At 43.0% G+C, this 24,027-nt stretch overlaps 1 protein-coding gene and 1 non-coding gene across 4 annotated transcripts in view; one reads left to right on the top strand and one right to left on the bottom strand.

Moving 5' to 3' along the window:
- Window positions 1-24,027, bottom strand: part of robo1 (roundabout, axon guidance receptor, homolog 1 (Drosophila)) — a 573,922-nt gene that overhangs the window by 247,763 nt on the left and 302,132 nt on the right. The gene's annotated exons all lie outside the window — the stretch shown is intronic.
- Window positions 22,108-22,236, top strand: LOC132865138 (U6atac minor spliceosomal RNA). The gene has a single exon (XR_009650307.1). It is a non-coding gene; the product is annotated as a U6atac minor spliceosomal RNA (small nuclear RNA).

A 24,027-nucleotide genomic window follows, 5' to 3' on the forward strand; every position in this document is an offset into this window, starting at 1 on the left:
TTTTGTCTGGTGAACCATATTGAGTTCAGCAAATGCTGCCAGTATTCGAGTTGGATGACGACAATGATGATAATGGTGTTGATTAAGAAAACAAAACAAAACCCAAGACCAGGCCAGTTTTTCTACAAAAAAAAAGTAAACACACACAAAATAAACCGAAAACGTACACCAGCTGCTCGCATCTTCGCTTGATGCTGAATCTCTTCACTTTTGGCTCCATGCTGGTAAACAGAAACGTCCTGTACTTCATCAGGTCCTTGCCGAGAAAGCTTAAACACCAGCAGGGCTTCGTGGTTACAGACCACATCAAAGCCAGGCGCTTAAAACTCACGGCCAATACCACTGATCCGACCGCAGTCCACGCCCTTCGGCTCTTCGTCTACAGATGAATCATCCTCCAACTCAAGCCCGACCAACACACAGCTGTCGAGGTGTAGAGGACTGATGAAGATGGGGAAGCCATGGCCTAATGGTTATAGCAGCAGATTTGGGACCAAAAGGTCACCGGTTTCATTCCCTGGACCAGCAGGAATGTCTCAAGGGCTCTTGAGCAAGGCACCGAACCCCCAACTGGTCCCCAGGCTGCTCTGGGTATGTTGTACATCGCTCTGGATAAGAGCGTCTGACAAAGGCGTGTAAAGTAACGAAGGCCAACGCTCATTAGAAACATGTCCCTCGGGAAAGCTTACGGTCTGAGAAGCTTTCTAAGTGTTTCAGCTTTCATTGGCAGAAGGAGTCTCCAGTGTCAGAGCGTAACGTTCACACTTTTGCGTTTGAAACAGAACGTCGCTGCCTTGCCGCCGTAATAAACAAGTGTCTCATCAGGCAGGACTGAACATATCTTCTAGGGACGTTCATCTGAAATGATCTTTTAGGAAAGCGTTTACGGTAGCGTGTGACGTCAGGACGCCGTGTAACTAAACCGAAGAGTGGCTAACAGATGTCTCACAAATCAGATCAAGCAAATATGTTTGGTTAGCCTGGGCCCGCCCATCCTAAGCGTGATGCAACACGAGGGCCTGTTGCGAGCTTAGTCTGGCCAGGCAGGCTATCTACAGCATTTCCAAGCTCCCGAAAAATCGGGAACCAATCAACTTTGAGCATCTCCAACGGCCCTGGGTAGAGGCGTGTTCAAGGCAGTGACGTAGTAGAACTGCAACCGGAAGCCATAGATTGTTTACAGAATCTATGCCGGAAGCGCTTCATTCACTAGAAACATTACGAACATGGAGCAGCGGCAAGCCTTTGACACAGCGGGAGATGCTGTATTGAAAGCATTCAACGGGAAGTTCTCATTGAAAACGGAGCAAAGAGCAGCCCTGGAGGTATTTATTGAAAGGAAGGACGTTTTCGCCTTGCTCCCGACCGGCTTCGGTAAGAGTTTAATCTACCAGTTAGCCCCGTCGCGTCGCATACGTCAGAGGAAAGAGTGATGCGATTGGTTTAAGCTTCGTCACAGCCTTTTCTGGCTTCGACCAGTAGCAAACTGAGGCATTTCAGGGAGGCGGGTCAACCACGGGCTCTGGGAAACGGTTTGGCTTAATAGCTTGGCCAGACCAAATGCTCGGAGAGCTTTGAAGTCGCGTTAGCCAGGCTAATGTTTGGTTACAGTTACAAGGTTATAAGATGGTACAAGGTTTATTTATTTCTTGCTAACTTTTCGAAAGTATAAGAAAAGAAAATTCCAAAACGTTATATTTGGATACAAAATCACTTTTCTATGAAGGTTCTGTGAATGTTGGGGAAGCCTAATGGTTAAGCCTCGGTCACAACCGGCCATACGTGCTCCTACGGCCGGTCTACGTGCAAAAAACGCAAGAAACGCACGGAGGGCGCGCGTGTGACGTGCTGATTTTCGAGCCGTAGACTGGCCGCAGAGGTTCTTTGTCATGTCAAACAAACTCTACGGGCGCTTACATTTTTTTTCAGGTTGTAAGACAAACTTATGGCCAACGCGCGTCTTTCTCCATGAAAAAAACAAACAAAAACGCAGCGATTTGGGAAACGCCAAAAATCGCATGGCCAAAAAATCGTACGTCCGGTTGTGACCTAGGCTATAGAGAAGCAGCTTTGGGAGCAAAAGGTTGCCGGTTTGATTCCCTGGACCAGCAGGAAATGGCTGAAGTGCCCTTGAGGAAGGCACCGAACCCCCAGCTGCTACCCAGTTGCGCGTGTTGTACGGTACGTCGCTCTGGATAAGAGCGTCTGCTAAATGCCTGTAGTGTAATGTGAGTCCGCCATCTTTATTTTTTTCATCGCTCGACGGAGCTCCCAGACAGATTTATGGGCAACAGGCAGCATTGAGGATACGCTGACGTTGCATTCAACTGGAGTTTGACAACATCTTCAAAACAGGAAATGATAGTCAGATCCGTTTCGAACGACGTCCTCCAGAGGCAGCATTTTCCATTGATGGCTATTTTTCAAGTGCAACGGTCGTAATTATGAAACCATCCTCGTTTGTGTGTGTTTTTCAGTACAGATGCGGTAGGTCGAGAATCGGCTGGAGAAAAACATAAAACTTTAATAACGAGCCATCATCGTTTACGAAACGAAAGAGCTCAAGTTCATATCGCACACTGATCTCAGAATGCAGTGCAACGAACTTTCACCACGGTGCAATCTTGGCTCGTGTTCCCACACGCTCGGGCCGTGGGGTTCTCAGATTTAGCTCTGGTCAAGTCTCTCGTCTCTTGTGCCAACACACACAGAGAACAGCTCCATAACTCATTCAGCACAGTTCATGAGATGCAAGATTCAGCAAGAGCGCTGAATCCTCGCAGAGACAGGAGGGCCCGGGATCCATCGGCGTTTTCTCAATTCATCAAAAGAAAAGGAAAAAAAAAATGTGTATAGGACGCCAAATTGTCCTCAATTCTTCTTCTTCTTCTCTTTCTTTGGATCGAGGCTCTTGTAATATATTCTGGTTCTCGCTGTGTAATAAAGTCAGAAGAGCCTTTTTCTTTTTTCTTTTCTTTTTTTTTCCCATCCGTCTTTCTGAATGCAGTCTACCTCGTCCTGATGAAATCCAGTTAACCCCCTTCAATCTCAGGGGTCCCCATGTTCAAGAGGATGTCAACCCCTATTACGCATCTCCCATCCAGACATCTAATAACCTCCAATCAGCCTCCAACTGCAATTCACTCAGTCAATTTGATGCTCTGTTTCCCTCGGCTCCGTTCTCTCCTGTGCCCCAGATCAAACCGGCGTCCGACGGAGCGTCACGCGGGGCAAGACCCAGTGACTGAAGCTGGGGTAAAGGTTAGATGGAGAGACGCAAGGCGTGACAGCTGAGTAGTTAGTGAAGGCTGGAGAAATGCCCTGGAGGGGGTTGAACACAATTCCTTATGACTGCGTAGCTTGTAATGAGATGAGATGCGAAGTCGATGGAAAACTTAACACAACGTCCATGCGCCAAATAGCGCTCTACTTCTGCTCTGTGTTCTCTTTGACCTGAAGTTTCACGGTTGATAAAGACGCATCCCAGGACTCTTGTTGACAGTTTGCGCGTGCTGAACTTTGTTCACTCTGATACCTGATGAGACTGTTTGACGTAAACCTAGCATACGTTATCGTGCTGATGAACAGACAACAAAACGACGTGTTTCACGATTATGATAGATGAACCTATCAAAGCAAAAGATCTTCTTGAAAATTTCAAGATGAGGAACTATACCATCGTTAAATAACATCTTCAGTATAAAATTCGGAATGAGTAGTTTATCGCAGTTTATCGCTGACGAGGTGAAAAAAACAAAAGGTCAAAATGTTTTTGTTCAGCTGCTACGTACATCAGTCACCGACAACTATGAAGATAAAAACGTACGTCAGAAGTGAAATCAAGTCCACTCTTCTTCACTGCATCCATCCAAGCTAACTAACCTAGCTAGCTATCAAAGTCAAAGTCCCTCCCATGTCAGGACCTGGTCTTCCTAGGCAGTCTCCTGTCCCAGCGCCAGGTGGCACCGATCTCCGTTTCCATAGCCCTCGGCCTCTCGACTATCATACAGCTAGGGTTACAGTGGGGGGCGGGTCCTCTGGTAACTGCAAGAGTTCGGCTCCCTACTCACATCTGTATTGCAGCGTGCCTTGCCAGATAGCGGTAGGTACCATTTTTATGATGGTCTTTGGTCATACCTGTCAACCCTCCCGTTTTTCCCGGGAAATCCCTTATTTTGACTTATTTCCCGCTGTCTTCCCGTTTTTTTTTTATTTTCCAGAAAATATCCCGTATTTTCACATTATATAAAAGTCCCGTATTTTCACAATATAAAAAAGTCGGTAGGTCCAGAATTCATGAGGCGCCTCTGACAGGAGTTTACAGCAGGAAGTCGGGCCATGAATTCACGTCCCCGCCCTCTCAGGCATCAGTCATTACAGAACTACGTCCGGAGGCGAGACTGAGCAAGTGATTAGGTCCAGTGTTGCCAGATTGGGCGGTTTCCCGCCCAAGTTGGGCAGTTTCAAGTGCATTTTGGCGGGTTTTGAACATATTTTGGGCTGGAAAACGTCAGCAGTATCTGGCAACACTGATTAGGTCTGAGGTGAAGATGGCGATGCTAATAGCTAAGAAAAACATTAGCCTCTCTTTCTTTGATGATTTCAACAAGTGCGTGGCTGGAATGTTCCCAGACTCTTCCATCGCAAAGAAATTTTCCATGGGGAAAACGAAAGCCTCCCAAATAATCAAAGGTAAGCTACACATGTTTACGTTAAGTCTGTCCTGGCTAAGACCTCATAAATAGCCTAGTGTAAACTAATTGGTGTATTAACTGTTTTATCCACTCATTGTCTATTTTATTTTCTATCTGAAACTTACCCATTTTAAATCACTCTTGGTTTAATATCTTATATTACATCTATCTATCTATCTATCTATCTATCTATCTATCTATCTATCTATCTATCTATCTATCTATCTATCTATCTGTCGTTCCGAGGCCATGACTATGGTAAAACCATAATACACTGCAATGGAATTGAATTTATTGACTGGTTATATAATGACCTTTCTTATTTTAACATAAGATACGTATTTTAGCCCTTAATTTGGGAAATAACTGGTACCACTGAAAGCAAATAAAAATAAATGTATAGTTTATTCACAAATGCACTCTATAAACCATAAGCATATTGAGTTTGGGTCTTGGCTATCACCAACATGCACCAGAGTACAGGAAATCCCAAATAATAGATAGAAAATTGCCCCCCATTCAACTACACACCCACTTTTGGTGAAGGGTATGACTTTCCGAAATTTTCCCTTATTTTGAGTTAAAAATCTGGGAAATATCCCTTTTTTTCAAACCTCAAAGTTGACAGGTATGTCTTTGGTATGACCCGACAACGAGTAGAACTTGCGAGCTCCCGGTCGAGAGACGCACACGCAGTAACGTAGCTATCTATAGCACTTAATTTCAATTCAACTCTCTGACGTGACAGAACAAGAAGAATACGATGAGATCTTAAGGAAGTTACTTGTTTCGGTTTCACTGTTGACGAACGTTCACCAAAAACTCTGTCTGAAATAAATCCGGCCTCTGGCTCGCTCGTTAGGGATCTAGATCGGGATTTCTGTAAAGCCGCTTCATGACAATCTAATCAAAGCTGATTCATGTTTAATCTCAGCTCTGATCATGTTCAACATCGTGTACGACAGACATGCGCTCCGACCGACAGCACTCAGCATCTGCATGGGTGTGGAGATCTAAACCCGCTCGGCAGCTGTCCAGAGGAACGTGTATTAAGCCACATCAGGCCCTCTCTTCGTCTTTCAGCTCCGGCTCAAATGGACGAGCCAAAAGCAGGGCTGCGGACACACAGCCTGGTCCATCTGCCATCGCTATGTGTGCTATGCATGTCCTGCCTAACAGCAATCAGGAACCAACCAACATCAAAGTACCACAACAGGGACAGTCCAGTGAAAAAAAGAGCACAGAGTGGGCTCCATGCGGACCAAACACTGAAATCATTACCATACCTCTCTTCTCCTCTCCTCTCATCTCGTCTCCTCTCCTCTCATCTCCGCTCCGTCGGAGCCTTTTAAACTGTACTTAAAGCAAAAAACCTCTCAGGATAAGATAGTGAATGATGAATAAGATATGGAGCTGCTCCTTCAAGAGTAAATCACGAGCTATCAACACAAATCAAACTACATCTTTTGCATTTTTTTTTTTTGGTGGTGCTCGTGATTACAGATCTAGACTCACTGGCCACTTTAATAGGAACTTGGTCTGGATTCTAAGATCCCTGTTCTTGGCTGCAGGACTGGAGCCCAATGTGCTCTTCTGTTCTGCTGTTGCATGCTGAGATGCTTTTCTGCTCACCACGGTTGTAAAGGGTTGTTAAAGTGCCATTCCACCACTGGATGTATTCTTTGGCATAAAATACAATATATTTTGACAACATATATAAATGGTATCACTAGACAGAGAAATCTTTTAGCTTCAAAATGATATATCAAACATCATTTTTTGACAACGACAAGTACCGTATTTTCTGGACTATAGAGCGCACCTGTATATAAGCCGCATCCGCTCTATTTTTAAAAAAATTTTTTAAAAAAAGATATACAAGCCGCACCGGGCTATAAGCCGCAGATATCTATGTTGATATTTACTGCATGTACAGAACGATTTTGTACTGTAAATGTACATGTATGTACCTGAACAGATTCTTTCCGAACAGTGCCTTTTAACACGGCAGCAACTTTGCTGATTAAAACGGAACAGAACCAAGAGAAAATAACCGGTATTTATTTACCTTCATTTCTCCTGTGTTTGAAACCACAAGTCACTTTAATCATCTTCGCTGGATTTGAAAATAATTACCAGTTAGTAATTTGTCGTGCGTGTTCTATCTGCTAAAGATCTGCTAATTCTTCTTTGCATTGATTTTTCGTCTATCTTATTTTTGATTCTACTTCCGGTTAGAGCGCCCCTAGCGGTGGAAGAAAAATCCACAGAATAGCCGCACCTTTGTATAAGCCGCATGGTTCAAAACCTAGGAAAAAAGTAGCGGCTTATAGTCCAGAAAATACGGTAATATTAATTTTGCAACCAAAGTCACCTACCCTTTTAATTTCCGCGCGTGATGTCATCGGCAGGTTCCCCTTCTTGTGTACCACGTGACGTGTGACGTGGCACATATTATCAGCAATGGCGGATAGAACGCGATAAAAATAATACCAATAAATCTAGCTAATACCGATAAATCTAGCTAACTGAAAGATTAACTCAAAATTTTTCGCAATTTTTTTGGCCCCCATATACGAGGAGAAATGACTCTCTCACTTTGGGGGTTTCCTGGTCTAAAAATAGACCGACACGTGGTACACAAGAAGGGGAACCTGCCGATGACATCACGTTTCACTACCGCGCGGAAATTAAAAGGGTAGGTGACTTTGGTCGCAAAATTAATATACTTGTCGTTGTCAAAAAATTATGTTTGATATATCATTTTGAAGCTAAAAGATTTCTCTGTCTAGTCATGTTGTCATAAAATATATTGTATTTTATGCCAAAGAATACATCCAATGGTGGAATGGCACTTTAAGAGTTGCTACATCCTTCCTGTCCATTTTCCTCTGACCTCTCTTACCAACAAGGCGTTTGTTTACCGTACTTTCCACCCACAGAACTGTCGCTCACTCACTCACTGTTTTTTGTTTTTCACACCATTCTGTGTATAGAGACTGTTATGTGTGAATGAAGACCATGAGTCCAATGAAGAAGTTTACAACAAAGAGAGTCAAAGTTTTTCTCCATCATCATCAATTTTCAAAACATTTTTTTTTGTTTCCGTTTCCGGCTGAGAGTACGTCGTGCGCGTTCTGGCTGCCACTTCTCACCGGAGCTTTTTTTTTGTTTTATTTTATTTATTTTTCTATTTTTTTTTTCTGTGTGTTTGTGTAGTTTGATGTTTGTTTGAGTGTTTTGTCCGCCGGTTGTGGTGTAGCTCCGGACCTAGTTTTGGGCGTCGGTTCCCTCCAGGCCTTGGTTCGCCGTGGGTGATGCCTGCGCTCCCAGCTGTGGACTGCAGTGAGCTCGTTGCTCATTTTACATCATGGTTGTCCAGCGCTCTGCACTTTAACGTTTGGTGTGATGTTCCGAGCGATGTTGCTCGGTGGTGTCGCGGCAGCTGTGCAGGCGGTTTGGGACACACCAGCGCTCTGTGTGGCGGAGCTTCTTTGCTCGCTTTGTGGATCCATGGCGTGGTGTTCGAGCGATGTTGCTGACGGCGTCGTGGCGTCAGTGCTGGAGATGTGGGACTTGTTTTCGTGTACCTTTTGGTGGGACTGTGGCTGCTACACCACGGGAATTACGTCCTGACCCCTACTTGGTGGACTTTTTACTTTTTATTTTTTATTATATTTTTTATTTATTTATTTTTTTCTGTCTTTGTCTACTACTGTAAAGCATCCTTGGGTTTCTTGAAAGGCGCTATATAAATTTAACTTATTATTATTATTATCGATCGTCAACTACGCTCCTTGGCCATTCCCTATAGAGACCCACAAAAGATCTGGTGTCAAAGTATGCTTTATACTCTCCAACTCATGGGACCACTTCAAGAGGAAGACCCAAGTCCCAAGTTACAATTCAACAAGTACATATCTCAACTGCTGTGGAATGAACAGGAGATGAGTTCAGAAGAGGTCAGGAATGCTGCCCAAGACTGTGTTGGTTGGAGAAGATTCACCAAGGCCACTTGCCATCATTTGCCTCAAGAATGATGCAACCGAGAGAGAGAGAGAGAGAGAGAGAGAGAGAGAGAGACTGACTGTTGTGTATGAAAACCCCAGCAGGTTCTGAAATACTCAAATAAACCAGTCCATCTGGCTCAAACCAACACCCATGCCACAGTGAAAGCAAGTCACACTTCACGGTGAGATCACCTGCGCTACTAGGAATAAACACCCACATTTACACATGTACAAACAATATCTTTAATAGACGGAACAAAAACGAAGCGTGTCGGGGCTCAGTGCTCGCCAAGGTGAAGTACTCTCGCTGGAATTTTCTCAGGAGTTTTACAGGAAAACCTCCTCACTGTCATTTCATGTCATCTATTAGCATTAGCAAGACAACATGTGCCATGCTCAATGAGGCTGTAGCTCGTACCGGCCACGACGTCCATAAAATCGTAAATATGACAGGTGGTGCCACCATCTTGACAACATTTACTGTATGCACACCCACCTGGGGAACATTGTGAGTTTGATCAAAATCTAATCAATCCTGCAGCAATTTTTGTAAATTGTGAACAGACGATGACGACAGCTGATGCACGATCGCATAAACTCATCCAGCTTGGCCTACGGCCAAATGAGCTCTAAATGAAAACAAAAACCTCAGCGTGCACTAGTGATGGTGCAATGGGTGCACCGATTCAAAAGTTCACGATCCATGTACCCCGATTAAAAATAAATCTGCCCCAGATACAATTCGGGATGAAATCAAGACGCATCGTTTCTAACTTCTGTGGATCGATAAAATCCGATTCATTAACGTACGCCTTTATTATTTAGAAATGTGACCAATCATTTTATATTTAGATTGGTTTCTTCTCTCTAAACTCTCTCTCAAGACAATTCTCATCAAGTTTCATGGCCACGTTTTCTGCGAGTTGGAGAATCTGTCGTGGTGGTTCGCTCACTGTGGCTCTCTCGCCAAAGCGCCAACGGGATTTCAAAACCAGAACGCCAAGGCCGTAGGAGCTCATCTGACCTGCCGTCACAACAACCATGACGACCAAAACATCAAACCGAACTGAAATGTGACGGTGTGAGAGAGGACCAACCTCCACGACTAACTGTTCACAACAGGAAACTCAACAAAGGACTAAATTTTGTTCCCTGAGAGAAGAAAGATCGACCCAAAACATCGATCAGAACTGAATTCGCATGATAAATCAGAAAGGAGATACGATTCTAATGAGAAGCCTGGAAAGTTAAATAATTTGCCCTAATTAATAAGTCATTAGCAAAAAAATTTGACAAAACAACGATCAAGTTTTGTGTGCAGTGACGAGTTCTTTCAAACAAAACAATGGGAATGGAAATTCGTAGAGAGTTGACGGAGGAGATACGACAAGCTAATAAAAGTCCTTTATTGATCCGGACCCTCCTCGAGTCACATGGAGCAGGAAGCGAGATCATATTGCATTGCATAGCATCGTATCAAATCATGTCAAACCACATGATTCATATGCATCTTTAAAGGAGAACTGAAGGCAAATTTATTATCAACAAAATTCTATTTATCTCATTTTATTAAATATAGGGACGCATTTTTGATCGCTATTTTGTCACTGCTATATTAAGTTCTGAGTGTTTGAAATATGTTATGTAATATATCAGTCCGGGCGGCACGGTGGTGTAGTGGTTAGCGCTGTCGCCTCACAGCAAGAAGGTCCGGGTTCGAGCCCCGGGGCCGGCGAGGGCCTTTCTGTGCGGAGTTTGCATGTTCTCCCTGTGTCCGCGTGGGTTTCCTCCGGGTGCTCCGGTTTCCCCCACAGTCCAAAGACATGCAGGTTAGGTTAACTGGTGACTCTAAATTGACCGTAGGTGTGAATGTGAGTGGGAATGGTTGTCTGTGTCTATGTGTCAGCCCTGTGATGACCTGGCGACTTGTCCAGGGTGTACCCCGCCTTTCGCCCGTAGTCAGCTGGGATAGGCTCCAGCTTGCCTGCGACCCTGTAGAACAGGATAAAGCGGCTACAGATAATGAGATGAGATGAGATGAATATATCAGTCCATATGTCAAAGCAATGGCCGTAAACGATATTCGTCAAGACCTGTGCGAGACATCATAGGATGGAAGTAAAACGTACAGCGGAAATCAAAGTGACCGACATCTGCCAACGCTGTCAAAAGCCACGCGCACCCTCTTTCGAATGCTGACGTAATCAAGCCGGAAGTTTTGTTTGTTTTGATAGCAATCAGGAAAGTTTGAAAAAAGTATGCAGTAATTGTCATTTAAACTCGTTTTTGTGCAATACTTCGTTTGGAAAACAGTTTTCAAAATGGCGGCACTGACACCTGGCTGACGTTTCACGTTTCGAAGTCTCGCACAAGTCTCGTGAAGCTCGCGCGGATAAGCGACGCCTGCCGTGGACCAAACGAACTCAATTCAACACGGCTAAAAACCGAATAGGCCGATAAGTCTCATCTCATTATCTGTAGCCGCTTTATCCTGTTCTACAGGGTCGCAGGCGAGCTGGAGCCTATCCCAGCTGACTACGGGCGAAAGGCGGGGTACACCCTGGACAAGTCACCAGGTCATCACAGGGCTGCACATAGACACAGACAACCATTCACACTCACATTCACACCTACGCTCAATTTAGAGTCACCAGTTAACCTAACCTGCATGTCTTTGGACTGTGGGGGAAACCGGAGCACCCGGAGGAAACCCACGCGGACACGGGGAGAACATGCAAACTCCACACAGAAAGGCCCTCGCCGGCCACGGGGCTCGAACCCGGACCTTCTTGCTGTGAGGCGACAGCGCTAACCACTACACCACCGTGCCACCCAGGCCGATAAGTATAATATTTAATTGCGATTAGTTGCCAATACGAGTCACGATATAAGGTTACTAAAACCGAAAACGTAATTGAAGAACACGTTAATTAAGAAATAAAGCAAGTTTAAAACTGACTTCAGTTCTCCTTTAATGTTTTTCTCCAACTGAATCTCAACCTACTGCATTTCTACTGACAAAAACGCACGCAAACGAGGATGATTTCATAATTACGACTGTTGCACTTGAACAACAGCCATCAATGGAAAATGCTGCCGCTGGAGGACGTCGTTTAACAACACAGCGAGGCATCAAGGAAGGTTTGAAACGGATCTGACTCTCATTTCCTGTTTTGAAGATGTCGTCAAACTGCCTCCAGTTTAATGCAACGTCAGTGTATCCTCAACGCTGCCTGTTACCTATAAATCTGTCTGGGAGCTCCGTCAAACGATGAAAAAATAAAGATGGCAGACTCACATTACACTACAGGCATTTAGCAGACGCTCTTATCCAGAGCGACGTACAATACACGCAACTGGGTAGCAGTCGGGGGTTCGGTGCCTTCCTCAGGGGCACTTCAGCCATGTCCTGCTGGTCCAGGGAATCAAACCGGCAACCTTTTGCTCCCAAAGCTGCTTCTCTAACCATTAGGCTTCCATCAGTGAAAAGTTATAACTTAAACAAAACAGACTTCATGTTAAAACTGTCTCATCTCATCTCATCTCATTATCTCTAGCCGCTTTATCCTGTTCTACAGGGTCGCAGGCAAGCTGGAGTCTATCCCAGCTGACTACGGGCGAAAGGCGGGGTACACCCTGGACAAGTCGCCAGGTCATCACAGGGCTGACACATAGACACAGACAACCATTCACACTCACATTCACACCTACGGTCAATTTAGTCCCTGTCCACACGGTAACGGATTCAGGTGAATCTGATCAAATTGTTTATTGTTTCGGCCTGGCGTCCACACGGCACCGGCGTTTTGGGTGCCCCACAACGATATTTTTTGAGAACGGGTTCCAGAGTGGAAAAATCTGGCAACGGCGCCATTGCGAAGTCATCTGGATGAGTAGAACGGATTTGTTTACGATGACATCACAACCACATGACTAGAACAAGCAGCACTCTCGCTGTTTTGTATGAACCACTGCATTGCATTCACTTTTGTATACAGCTTTTCTTTTAAATAAACAAGTAACTGAACCATTTCTTGAATTTCTTTTTTTTATTGGATAAGACTGCTTTTCAAAATGTTCACACACAATATAAAAAGTTATATAAATTATATAAAATGCTTTTCAAAATGTTCACACACAATAAGAAAATTAAGTTATATAAAACTATGCACACTAATAAAACTAATTTGTACACACAGAAGGCACAATTTCCTCGCGTAGTCGCAGCCATCTTCTTCTTGTTGTTGTGTGTTTGTTCCTGACAGTGCTTCACACCGGGTAGAAGAAGGGGTTTATGCGCATGCGTCCTACTTCTTCTATTGTTCTGGTGTCTCCGATGGGACCGTCTTACACCGCACGTAGAGGTGTGGCATGTGTATTGCATCGTTTTCAGCAAGCGTTGCGTTGCCATATGTACCTGATATTTTACTGATCCGTTGCCCATGTGGACGCGATATTTTTTTTAATAAAATCTCGTTGCCGTTGTCGTGTGGACGTAGCCTTAGAGTCACCAGTTAACCTAACCTGCATGTCTTTGGACTGTGGGGGAAACCGGAGCACCCGGAGGAAACCCACGCGGACACGGGGAGAACATGCAAACTCCACACAGAAAGGCCCTCGCCGGCCACGGGGCTCGAACCCGGACCTTCTTGCTGTGAGGCGACAGCGCTATGTTAAAACTGTTAAAAATGTAATAAATCACGCTATCTGTGATGAGGATGGGTTCCCTTTTGAGTCTGGTTCCTCTCGAGGTTTCTTCCTCATGTCGTCTGAGGGAGTTTTTCCGTGCCACCGTCGCCACATTGGGGATAGATTAGGGATAAAATTAGCTCGTGTTTAAAGTCATTAAAATTCTGTAAAGCTGCTTTGCGACAATGTCTATTGGTAAAAGCGCTATAGAAATAAACTTGATGAAATAAAGCAAGTTTAAAAATGACTTCCGGTCTCCTTTAACGTATCGGATCGCTGGCAATGCATCGAGATGATGTGCATCACGTTGGCTTCAACGGTGGAGAACGTACTGTAACAGAGCTCGTCATTTTTGAATTCGTGACGTTTCTAAGATAGTCTCCTCTTTTGTTAGCTAGAAAAAGAGACTTGATTAGGCCATCCTTAAAAAAAAAAAATCCGTTTCCTGTCCACCGGGTGAGCAAAAAAATTTTCAGTCGGGAGGGAGGGATTTTTTTTTTTTTATATGGATGGATAAGAAATCGCAATCCTGTGTTTGCTTTTTCTTTCAGTACTTTTTTATTACAAAAGCAGACACATTTAATAAAATATGACAGTTTAATCAACTGAAACTTGTACAAAAACTTTAAGTTAGCATTTTAAATGCTGACTGCAACATTTGCAAAACTTTTACAAAGGTACTTAAAATGTCCGACACACGGACTTTTTGTAGTTCTAAATCGAGCGTTAGGCCGAGTTCGGATGAAATTACACTATTAAAATGATCACTGAATGATTTGTTTTTCTGAATCTTTACTATTTTGTTGTTCGCTAGGATACCATTTTGCGATTTCACACTTAAGCAAATGTCTGAAAACTCCGGATCTCCTTCCTTCATGGTGGCGGACATTTTTTTGTGCCGCCCGGTGCATGCGCAGAGCTGATTCGACAGGGCTTTCCACAAGCGCCGGCTGCCGGCCATACAGCCGACTACACAATCAAGTCCAGCCGGCGACTTTAATGCCTATTATTTTTGTAGCCCACAGGCTCTAAATATTAATTTTCGATTTTAATAAAATTAAATGTTTATCTAACGGACTGACAATAATGTCAAACTGAACCGCACTCATTTAAGTTGTGATTCGCGCTGTTTGTACCGATAATAACCACAAATTCCCCGCCGACTTCGTTGATCAAGGGAGAGTAACTCATCCGCGGCCCCGACATGCGGTGTGTGTGCACGCACTTGGCGGAGGCAGTAGTGTGTCGGGGCCGTCGGAGGTGACATCGGAGGGAACAGAAGCAGAGATGACGCTTATGTTGTCTCCGGTAAATCAGTCTTCTCTCGTTCAATTACGTGCTGGCATCAAAAGACACCGTTGGTTGTAAATGAACCCAAACTGAGTGGTTGGAGTGTATTTTCATACACAAATGGAGAAATGTTGGCTGAGTGTGTAATTGTGTAGCCGCCACTGCAGACCGTTGTCGTTGTTAATTCATAGCATGCTCAGCTGCGTGAATGTGTCATGCACCGAAAATAAGAGATTTACAAGCCAGGAACGCCTCATGATGCAATACGCAAGAAAAGAAAGAAGATTTACTGCCATTTTACTTTGTATTTGAGTAAAGTGAATAAATAAATGGTCTGTGGAAAATACAATTAATCCTGGGAACTGCGTGCACAGGAGTTTATTTTGTGTTTACTCCCCCCCCCAGCTGGCTACTTATTTGTCATGGCTGGCTAGTATGAGCTTTAGTGGAAAGCCCTGGGAATGCGGAAGTGTCAAGTTCGATTTTAGATTTACGAACCCGAAAAAAATGTCGAAAAACCGGCGTTAAAAAAAAAAATTTCAACCGCACAAACGGCACTCACCCGGCCGGTGGACTGGAAACAGAACATTTTTTAATAATGGCCTTAGCGCTGATGATTTCGTAACCAGTCCACTGCTGGAAACCGTGATCCTTCACTACGTTCAGACTGCAACCTGAAACGACCCATATCCGATTTGTTGTGAAATCCGATTTTTTTGTTAGGCCGTTCACATTACCAATTATATGAGACTTGTATGCGATCTCCAGTATGAACGGAAAACGACCCAAAAGTGTCCCGCATGCGCAAATCGACACGTAATTAAGCACATCTACGTAATACGTAAACAAAAAAAAAAAAAGCGCACTCTTCAAGTTTGCAAGTAAAGCATGGAGATGAGGCGAGACCTGGCGATGTGGTTTTTGTGGCGGCGGCGGAACTCACACAATAATCTGATTAATGTGGGCAGCAGACTAATGAGACCGAAGGTGTCAAATTACTGGAAATTTCCAGAACAATCTTATAATCTTGTAATACAGGATGGTTTAACATCCAGGTCCCTACCAAATCCACCATTAGCTTGATCAATTCTATAAAAGTCTATTTAAATTCTGAAAACTGTACAAATGTTGTTGTTTTCCACCAAAGAGGCGGGATTAGCCAACGCAGAATAGTGACGTTTGTCTCTTGTTGATGACGTGTAGGTCGCATGAATGCGACCTTTCCGGTCAGACCGCAGTCGCATGTGAAAATAACGGATATGCATCGGAATTAGGACCACATATCCAAGCGGCCTGGGTCGCATGTGAAAAAAATCGGATCTGTGTCGTTCAGATTGTCAATAACAAATCGGATACAGGTCGCATATGGGCAAAAAAATCGGATATGGGTCGTTTCAGGGTGCAGTCTGAACGTAGTCCTTGAGATCTACGAGCCTCTTAGTAAAGCATGTCGTGATGTCATTCACATCCAGAGCCAGAGCCGTTTTATGGTTGTGGACTGTCCGTCTGCCTGAGCACCATCTGCGGCCGTTCTCCTGCTGTCGTTAATGAAGGGATTAGGAGCGTACAGGAGCGTCAGCACGGCTGGTCAGTGCCCCGCTCTGCCCCGGGCTCTTTTATATGGAAAACATTCCAGCAGGAGCGTGGCTTAGAGCAGAGCCATCCCACTGTCCTCGCAGTGAGCACAGGGACTCAGCTGGGGCTGTCCTCGATCCCTCTGTTCAACGTTCCACACACACGCAAAGGTGTGTGCGCTAGCTATAAGTGTGTGCGCCCAATCGCGAAGCCGTACAGTGCATTGTGAAGCAGAGGGTCTGCTTTGGCACGGTCTGAATCAATCAGTAATGAGGTGCACCAGAGCTCCGAGACTGGAGCAGGACGAGGAGGAGGAGCGCTGCCTCACAGGGGCCACTTCCTCTCGTACGGTACCAAAACGCAAACAAAAGAAAGCATTGATTAGAAACGATGGTGCAAATATGCAGGAGTCGTTTGTGAAAACCAAAGCCGGTCCAATAGAAACACGAGAAACGTTTCACTCCAAGAGTCATTATGCACAATAAATTCTGTATCGCTTGAGAGAAAGCCTTGAAATTTAAGCCAGTGGTTTATTTTGGAACTTTTTTTTTTTTAAACATAAATCTGTTTAATTTCTCTGCTTTTAGCTTAACTAGCACGCTTTTTCACAGCTTGTAGCGATTAAATTTTATCATCCAGATATTTTGATGCAATACATGTTTTACATTCAAACGTTTCTTGCAAACAATTATAAAAATACGGAAGCCGAGAGAGGCCCTTCATATAATCCTTTTTTTTTTTAATTCACCTTGTTATCCCGAGATAGCGACATAATTAATTCAGGATCTCAAGAAAACAACACAACTAATTCGAGATCTCGAAAAAAAAACAAAACAATTATTTCATGATCTCGAGTAAACAGCTGAGAAATGGTTCATTCAGGATCGCCAAGAGACTTGTGATATGCTGACTTTGGGGCTATTTCTCATTCTGTATAGACGCAACTTTGGTCATTAGAATGTCTGGAATAATCGATCACCTAATAAGGCAATATTTTGATCAGGGGTTGACACAGGGAGAGATTGCATTAAGTCTTTTAATAAGGGATCATTTCAAAATTAGTCCGCGGCACCTCCGGAGAAGACTGGCCCGGCTTCGTCTCTACCGACGGAGATACAGTGATCCAGCTGAGATCATGAAATAATGGTTTTGTTTTCTCGAGATCTCGAATTAGTTGTGTTGTTTTCTCGAGATCCTGAATTAATTATGTCGTTATCTCGGAATAACAGTTTTGTTTTCTCGAGATCTCGAATTAGTTGTGTTGTTTTCTCGAGATCCTGAATTAATTATGTCGTTATCTCGGAATAACGGTTTTGTTTTCTCGAGATCTCGAATTAGTTGTGTTGTTTTCTCGAGATCCTGAATTAATTATGTCGTTATCTCGGAATAACGGTTTTGTTTTCTCGAGATCTCGAATTAGTTGTGTTGTTTTCTCGAGATCCTGAATTAATTATGTCGTTATCTCGGAATAACGGTTTTGTTTTCTCGAGATCTCAAATTAGTTGTGTTGTTTTCTCGAGATCCTGAATTAATTATGTCGTTATCTCGGAATAACGGTTTTGTTTTCTCGAGATCTCAAATTAGTTGTGTTGTTTTCTCGAGATCCTGAATTAATTATGTCGTTATCTCGGAATAACGGTTTTGTTTTCTCGAGATCTCGAATTAGTTGTGTTGTTTTCTCGAGATCCTGAATTAATTATGTCGTTATCTCGGAATAACGGTTTTGTTTTCTCGAGATCTCGAATTAGTTGTGTTGTTTTCTCGAGATCCTGAATTAATTATGTCGTTATCTCGGAATAACGGTTTTGTTTTCTCGAGATCTCAAATTAGTTGTGTTGTTTTCTCGAGATCCTGAATTAATTATGTCGTTATCTCGGAATAACGGTTTTGTTTTCTCGAGATCTCGAATTAGTTGTTGTGTTTTCTCGAGATCCTGAATTAATTATGTCGTTATCTCGGAATAACGGTTTTGTTTTCTCGAGATCCTGAATTAATTATGTCGTTATCTCGGAATAACGGTTTTGTTTTCTCGAGATCCTGAATTAATTATGTCGTTATCTCGGAATAACGGTTTTGTTTTCTCGAGATCTTGAATTAGTTGTGTTGTTTTCTCGAGATCCTGAATTAATTATGTCGTTATCTCGGAATAACGGTTTTGTTTTCTCGAGATCTCAAATTAGTTGTGTTGTTTTCTCGAGATCCTGAATTAATTATGTCGTTATCTCGGAATAACGGTTTTGTTTTCTCGAGATCTCGAATTAGTTGTTGTGTTTTCTCGAGATCCTGAATTAATTATGTCGTTATCTCGGAATAACGGTTTTGTTTTCTCAAGATCTCGAATTAGTTGTGTTGTTTTCTCGAGATCCTGAATTAATTATGTCGTTATCTCGGGATAACAAGGTGAATAAAAAAAGATTATATGAAGGGCCTCTCTCGGCTTCCGTACAAAAAATAAGGCGCAAAAAGAAAAAAGAAAAAAAAGACAGATTCAGCGTTTATAGCTTCTAAGCCGTGGTGTAAGAGGATTAAGGGTCTGGTCCTACAGCACTGATAACTATAACTACACCTATAACTACTACTCTGACCGTCCCTCTGCCTGAATTTAGCTCCAGTCTAGAGCAGAAGCACCACAATTATAATCCCGGGAAATAAACGCATGCAACTTCGAAATAGTCATGGAAGTATTTTTCCAAGTAGTAGCACGTTATTCTGGGTCATACCGTACAGTTTGGACTTCAAAACGACCCATGCACACACTCCGGGGGTTGATATAATACGGATAGGTCATGGATTACGGAAATATAATAAAAAAGGACCCAAAATACGGATTTTAATACGGATGCTAATAATTTACGGCTTGTTCACGGACGTTTCCGTATATTACAGATTGGTTACGGATGATGCATCACGGATAAAAAAATTAAGATGATGTCTAAAACAGTTAAATGTTTGGACTGCCGAAGTTCATAATTTACCTACATTTATATGTTTACTTTATTAATTTACTATTGACATTTCACGGAAAATAATCACGTATCCGTGAATAAAAGATCCGTGCTTTGTATTATATTTTTTATTTTCCGTGAATCCGTATTCCGTGACTTCATGATGCAACAAAGATGTACAAAGATGCCCGGGGAAAAATAGGACGTGCTCAGACAATGTCGCATGTAAACAATTAACTGATTGGTCAGATGTTTTATCGGATCAGGTCCAGGCCTGGAAAAAAAAATCGCTCGGATTTTGGATCGATACGGATAAACCCGGGCCTGGGCTATAGGGATCGTTATCGGTCTGGTGTGATCATCGACCACATAAACTGCAGGAGGACGATTTATTTATAGTTATCGTTATAGTTACAGTTACGTATAGTTATCGGTATTGTTGGACCAAACCTTAAAGTGCCATTCCACCATTGGATGTATTCTTTGGCATAAAATACAATATATTTTGACAACATATATAAATGGTATCACTAGACAGAGAAATCTTTTAGCTTCAAAATGATATATCAAACATAATTTTTTGACAATGACAAGTATATTAATTTTGCGACCAAAGTCACCTACCCTTTTAATTTCCGCGCATGATGTCATCGGCAGGTTCCCCTTCTTGTGTACCACGTGTCGGTCTATTTTTAGACCAGGAAACCCCCAAAGTGAGAGAGTCATTTCTCCTCGTATATTGGGGGCCAAAAAAATTGCGAAAAATTTTGAGTTAATCTTTCAGTTAGCTAGATTTATCGGTATTAGCTAGATTTATTGGTATTATTTTTATCGCGTTCTATCCGCCATTGCTGATAATATGTGCCACGTCACACGTCACGTGGTACACAAGAAGGGGAACCTGCCGATGACATCACGCGCGGAAATTAAAAGGGTAGGTGACTTTGGTCGCAAAATTAATATACTTGTCGTTGTCAAAAAATTATGTTTGATATATCATTTTGAAGCTAAAAGATTTCTCTGTCTAGTGATACCATTTATATATGTTGTCAAAATATATTGTATTTTATGCCAAAGAATACATCCAATGGTGGAATGGCACTTTAACACACTCAGTGTCATGCTGTTTTAGGAAAATAATCAACAACGAATGAGTGGCGTGATGAACCAGAGAAATATTACGAAGTATTTAATTCCTTTAATACCACAGCGAATTCCCAACAATTAAAAGTTTTTTTTTTCCATTACAGAGAATCAAACTGTACTTTTTATCCATTTGTAGCTACATTTTCTGTCAGTTACAGCACCAATAAACCATCCATCACCGGTATGTCTTTTCTCTTTAAGGTAATCATAAAAAAACAACAACAAAACCTAGGACTTGTCAAGTTATCGAGAAACCACAAAGTGTGAACTCTTTTACCCTGAAGATTCGAAGCTCTGACACTGGAGACTCCTTCCATAAAGGTTAAAGCGAGACGGACTTTCGATTTCATAAAATCGCTGAAATTGAGTTCCGTCTGAAATGTGGTCATTGTGATAGATGTTTATTTCTGTTATATCTCACAAAATATCAGGCCGTTCTGTTCTGTGGCTGGGAAGTTATTTAATTTGAAGGGATTAAAGCAAATAATGTGCATGAAATCGCTCGCTTCGCGCAGTCAAGCAGACAGAGGAAGTCCGTGTGCGCATGCGCAGGTTTAACTACTTCTTCTTTTGCATCCACAGTGTTGCATTACTGCCATCTACAGGTTTCCCTTTGAGCGTGCACTGACAGTTCCATCATTCTGTCACTAAACGAACAGCTGATCACACCGAGGTGCTCGCTGAGCGCCCATATTTATTAGTTTGGTCCTGCGTTTCCTTTCCTTCGTATAGAACATAACATCTTTTCTTCTCGCTTTCTTTCCGTTACTGTAGTCGGTCTTTCACGTTTCATTCGCACACTCACGTCCTCCATTTCTCTCTCCTGTTTCAAATTTGTATCCCACAATGCCTTGCGTGAACGGGGAAAGCCCACCACGTGATGCATGACGTGGGATTTGTATCGGGTCATGGTGAAGCAGGAAAAAATAGCAGAGAATTTAGGGCCATGTGGCTTTAAATTCATTAATTGTTCTGTTTAAATAAAAATTTAAAAAAATTGGACGTCCGCAATTCAATTTCAGTAGCTTTCGGTCCATGGAACAAAAATAATTAGGTGTCGGGAAAATTCTTTTTATGACCGACACTTGAAAATTTTGAAAGGCAGTACAGCTTTAAACAAACATCTCCTGCTTGAAGAAAACCTCACAATTAGTCGATATAAATGTTTTTCTTTGTTAACGAACTTGTCATTTTGATCTGTTAGATTAAAGTGGTGAAAAAACAAAACAAAACAAAACACAGGAACTGATTCGCTCGTCAACCTCGGTCATGCCCCAGGCTCCGGTTGCCTAGGCAACACTCTGATATATCTCCCGTCCCTAAACGTTTCTGAGTGAAACAAGCAATACCTGGCTCGGTCCCTACAAGACCGTGAATATATTAGATACATCGTGAGTGTGTTCTTCACCAGTGGCCGTCTCGGTGCTGTCAATAATCACGTTCCTGATGCAGGAGATCAGTTCCTGTAAATTACATCGTACGTGATTGATTGGAATTCTTGAGCATCGTTATGATGTCGGACCTGAAGTCTTGGCTGTTGTGTCCTGATGGTAAACATTTTGAGGAACTCCGTGTTTGTGTCATCCATCAGTCAACAGCATCCTTCGGCTCCCACTGGTATTAACCTCAAAGTAGAGAGCAGGTTAGTTCCCGCCCAGTTTGCGTCACTGACAGGTATTCCACCCGTCATCGCTACACGCTGCTGAATTTCAGACTTTACACGGTCGCTCGTCGCTACATCACTGTGAAGTGAATCTCGTGTTGTAAGAAAGGAGAGAAGGTTAGCACTCCCCTTGACAAGGATGGAAGAGGTCCTAGTGGCCTGCAACACACATATGGTTAAAGGCATTGCCACCTACTTTGTGGCATCTCTAACCAAGTTTTTAATTGGAGGGTGGCACGGTGGTGTAGTGGTTAGCACGGTCGCCTCACAGCAAGAAGGTCCGGGTTCGAGCCCAACTGCCAGCGAGGGCCTTTCTGTGCGGAGTTTGCATGTTCTCCCCGTGTCCACGTGGGTTTCCTCCGGGTTCTCCGGTTTCCCCCACAGTCCAAAGAAATGCGGTTAGGTTGACGTGGGGCGGCCTTGGGCTGAGGTGCCCTTGAGCGAGGTACCGAACCCCTGACTGCTCCCCGGGTGCTGTAGTATGGCTGCCCACTGCTCTGGGTGTGTTCACTGCTTCAGATGGGTTAAATGCAGAGGATGAATCTCACTGTGCTTGAAGTGTGCATGTGACGAATAAAGGTTTCTTCTTCTCTGAAGACTTCATGGCACGTCCGTGGTCTACGTCCGTGTTAAACTCTGAAGATCGGTCCTGTTAAATCAGAATGAATTCTGGATATAAACCTGACGGTTAACGGACTCATCCATGGGCCAGATCTTTCTCTGTTAGTCCTGAGTGTTGATATTTCTGAATCGTTGAACCTTCGAGTCTTTAAACAGGTCATTTCTCAGTGATATGAAACATTTCCACTAATCAGAGACCAATACGAAGACGTTTTGTGTTGCAGTGAATTTGTGTTAAACCTCGAGATGGTTCTAATCCCCCTGTGCTACGTATCTGCTGTGCGAATTGTTCCAAGCCCTGGTCATGTTCGCGGTCAGTCACGGCGCTACAGCGTGTTAAGATTTCAGACCTCTGTAATGTTCGAGCGATCCTCTCCACCCACGCCGGCTAATCAGTCACTGCTAGCCACCACCTGTTTATAGTGAAGGCATGCCAAATGCAGTAATGCATCACAGACCTGGCGCAAAAAAACAAACAAAACAAAAAACCCCAACCCTTCATCTGAACTTTTCCGTTTTTTATTCTTTAATTTTTTTTGTTGTTGGCCTGTAAAACCCTCTGGCAGTGCTCATGGTGTTTCTCAGTGGCTGTATCCGTTAGCACTCCAGTGCCAGAGCAATAGAGGGAACTTTGTTGGATCCCAATTGGCGCCGCTCCAATCCTCCGTCCAGCCAGACGAGCGCATTGAGGAGAAAACGGCAATGAACTTGCGCCACTTTGTTCGGGTGAATAGCGGCTTTGCTTCCACTCTTAACACAATTCGGTTTCGAAATAGTGAAATGTCAGCCAGGCCGAGAGCGTTGTATGCATCAGAGCCGGCGTCCTGAACACACACCCACACCCCGTTCCTCTTTATCCTCTCACTGTTCAGGGACACTGGCTGGATTTTACTGAAGGCTCAGCAGAAGAAGTGCAGACGAGGTGGCTTTGTTTTTTCAAGCTATAAAATGGACGAGGAGCTTCCTGTGTGTCACGCTGTCCGGGTGAACGGGACACACAGCAACGGTTCAGAACAAACACACACTTTCTCATACACACATTAATAACACAAATACCTTTATTACTGATCGATTTTCATCACTGAATGTAGGCTTTATTATTATTATTATTTTTTATTTATTTATTTTTTTTTTTATTCCTCAGAGAGAAAAAAAATCTACAGTAAAATATTGATATACTCAAAAACATAAATTAATAAAAAAACAGACAAATAAATAAAGGGAAAGTACACATGAGATATGTCGCTACATAAACTTGTTTGTTTATTTGTTTGGGTATTCTTTCCAAGTTCTGTTGTTTTTACAGCAAACAAATAAACAAACAAATAATAAAGTGGCAATTAAGGAAAATGTAAATACATAAATATATAAAGAAAGAAAGAAAGAAAGAAAGA

This window comes from Neoarius graeffei, chromosome 17 (genome assembly GCF_027579695.1).
Source record: "Neoarius graeffei isolate fNeoGra1 chromosome 17, fNeoGra1.pri, whole genome shotgun sequence".
Classification (NCBI taxonomy): domain Eukaryota; kingdom Metazoa; phylum Chordata; class Actinopteri; order Siluriformes; family Ariidae; genus Neoarius; species Neoarius graeffei.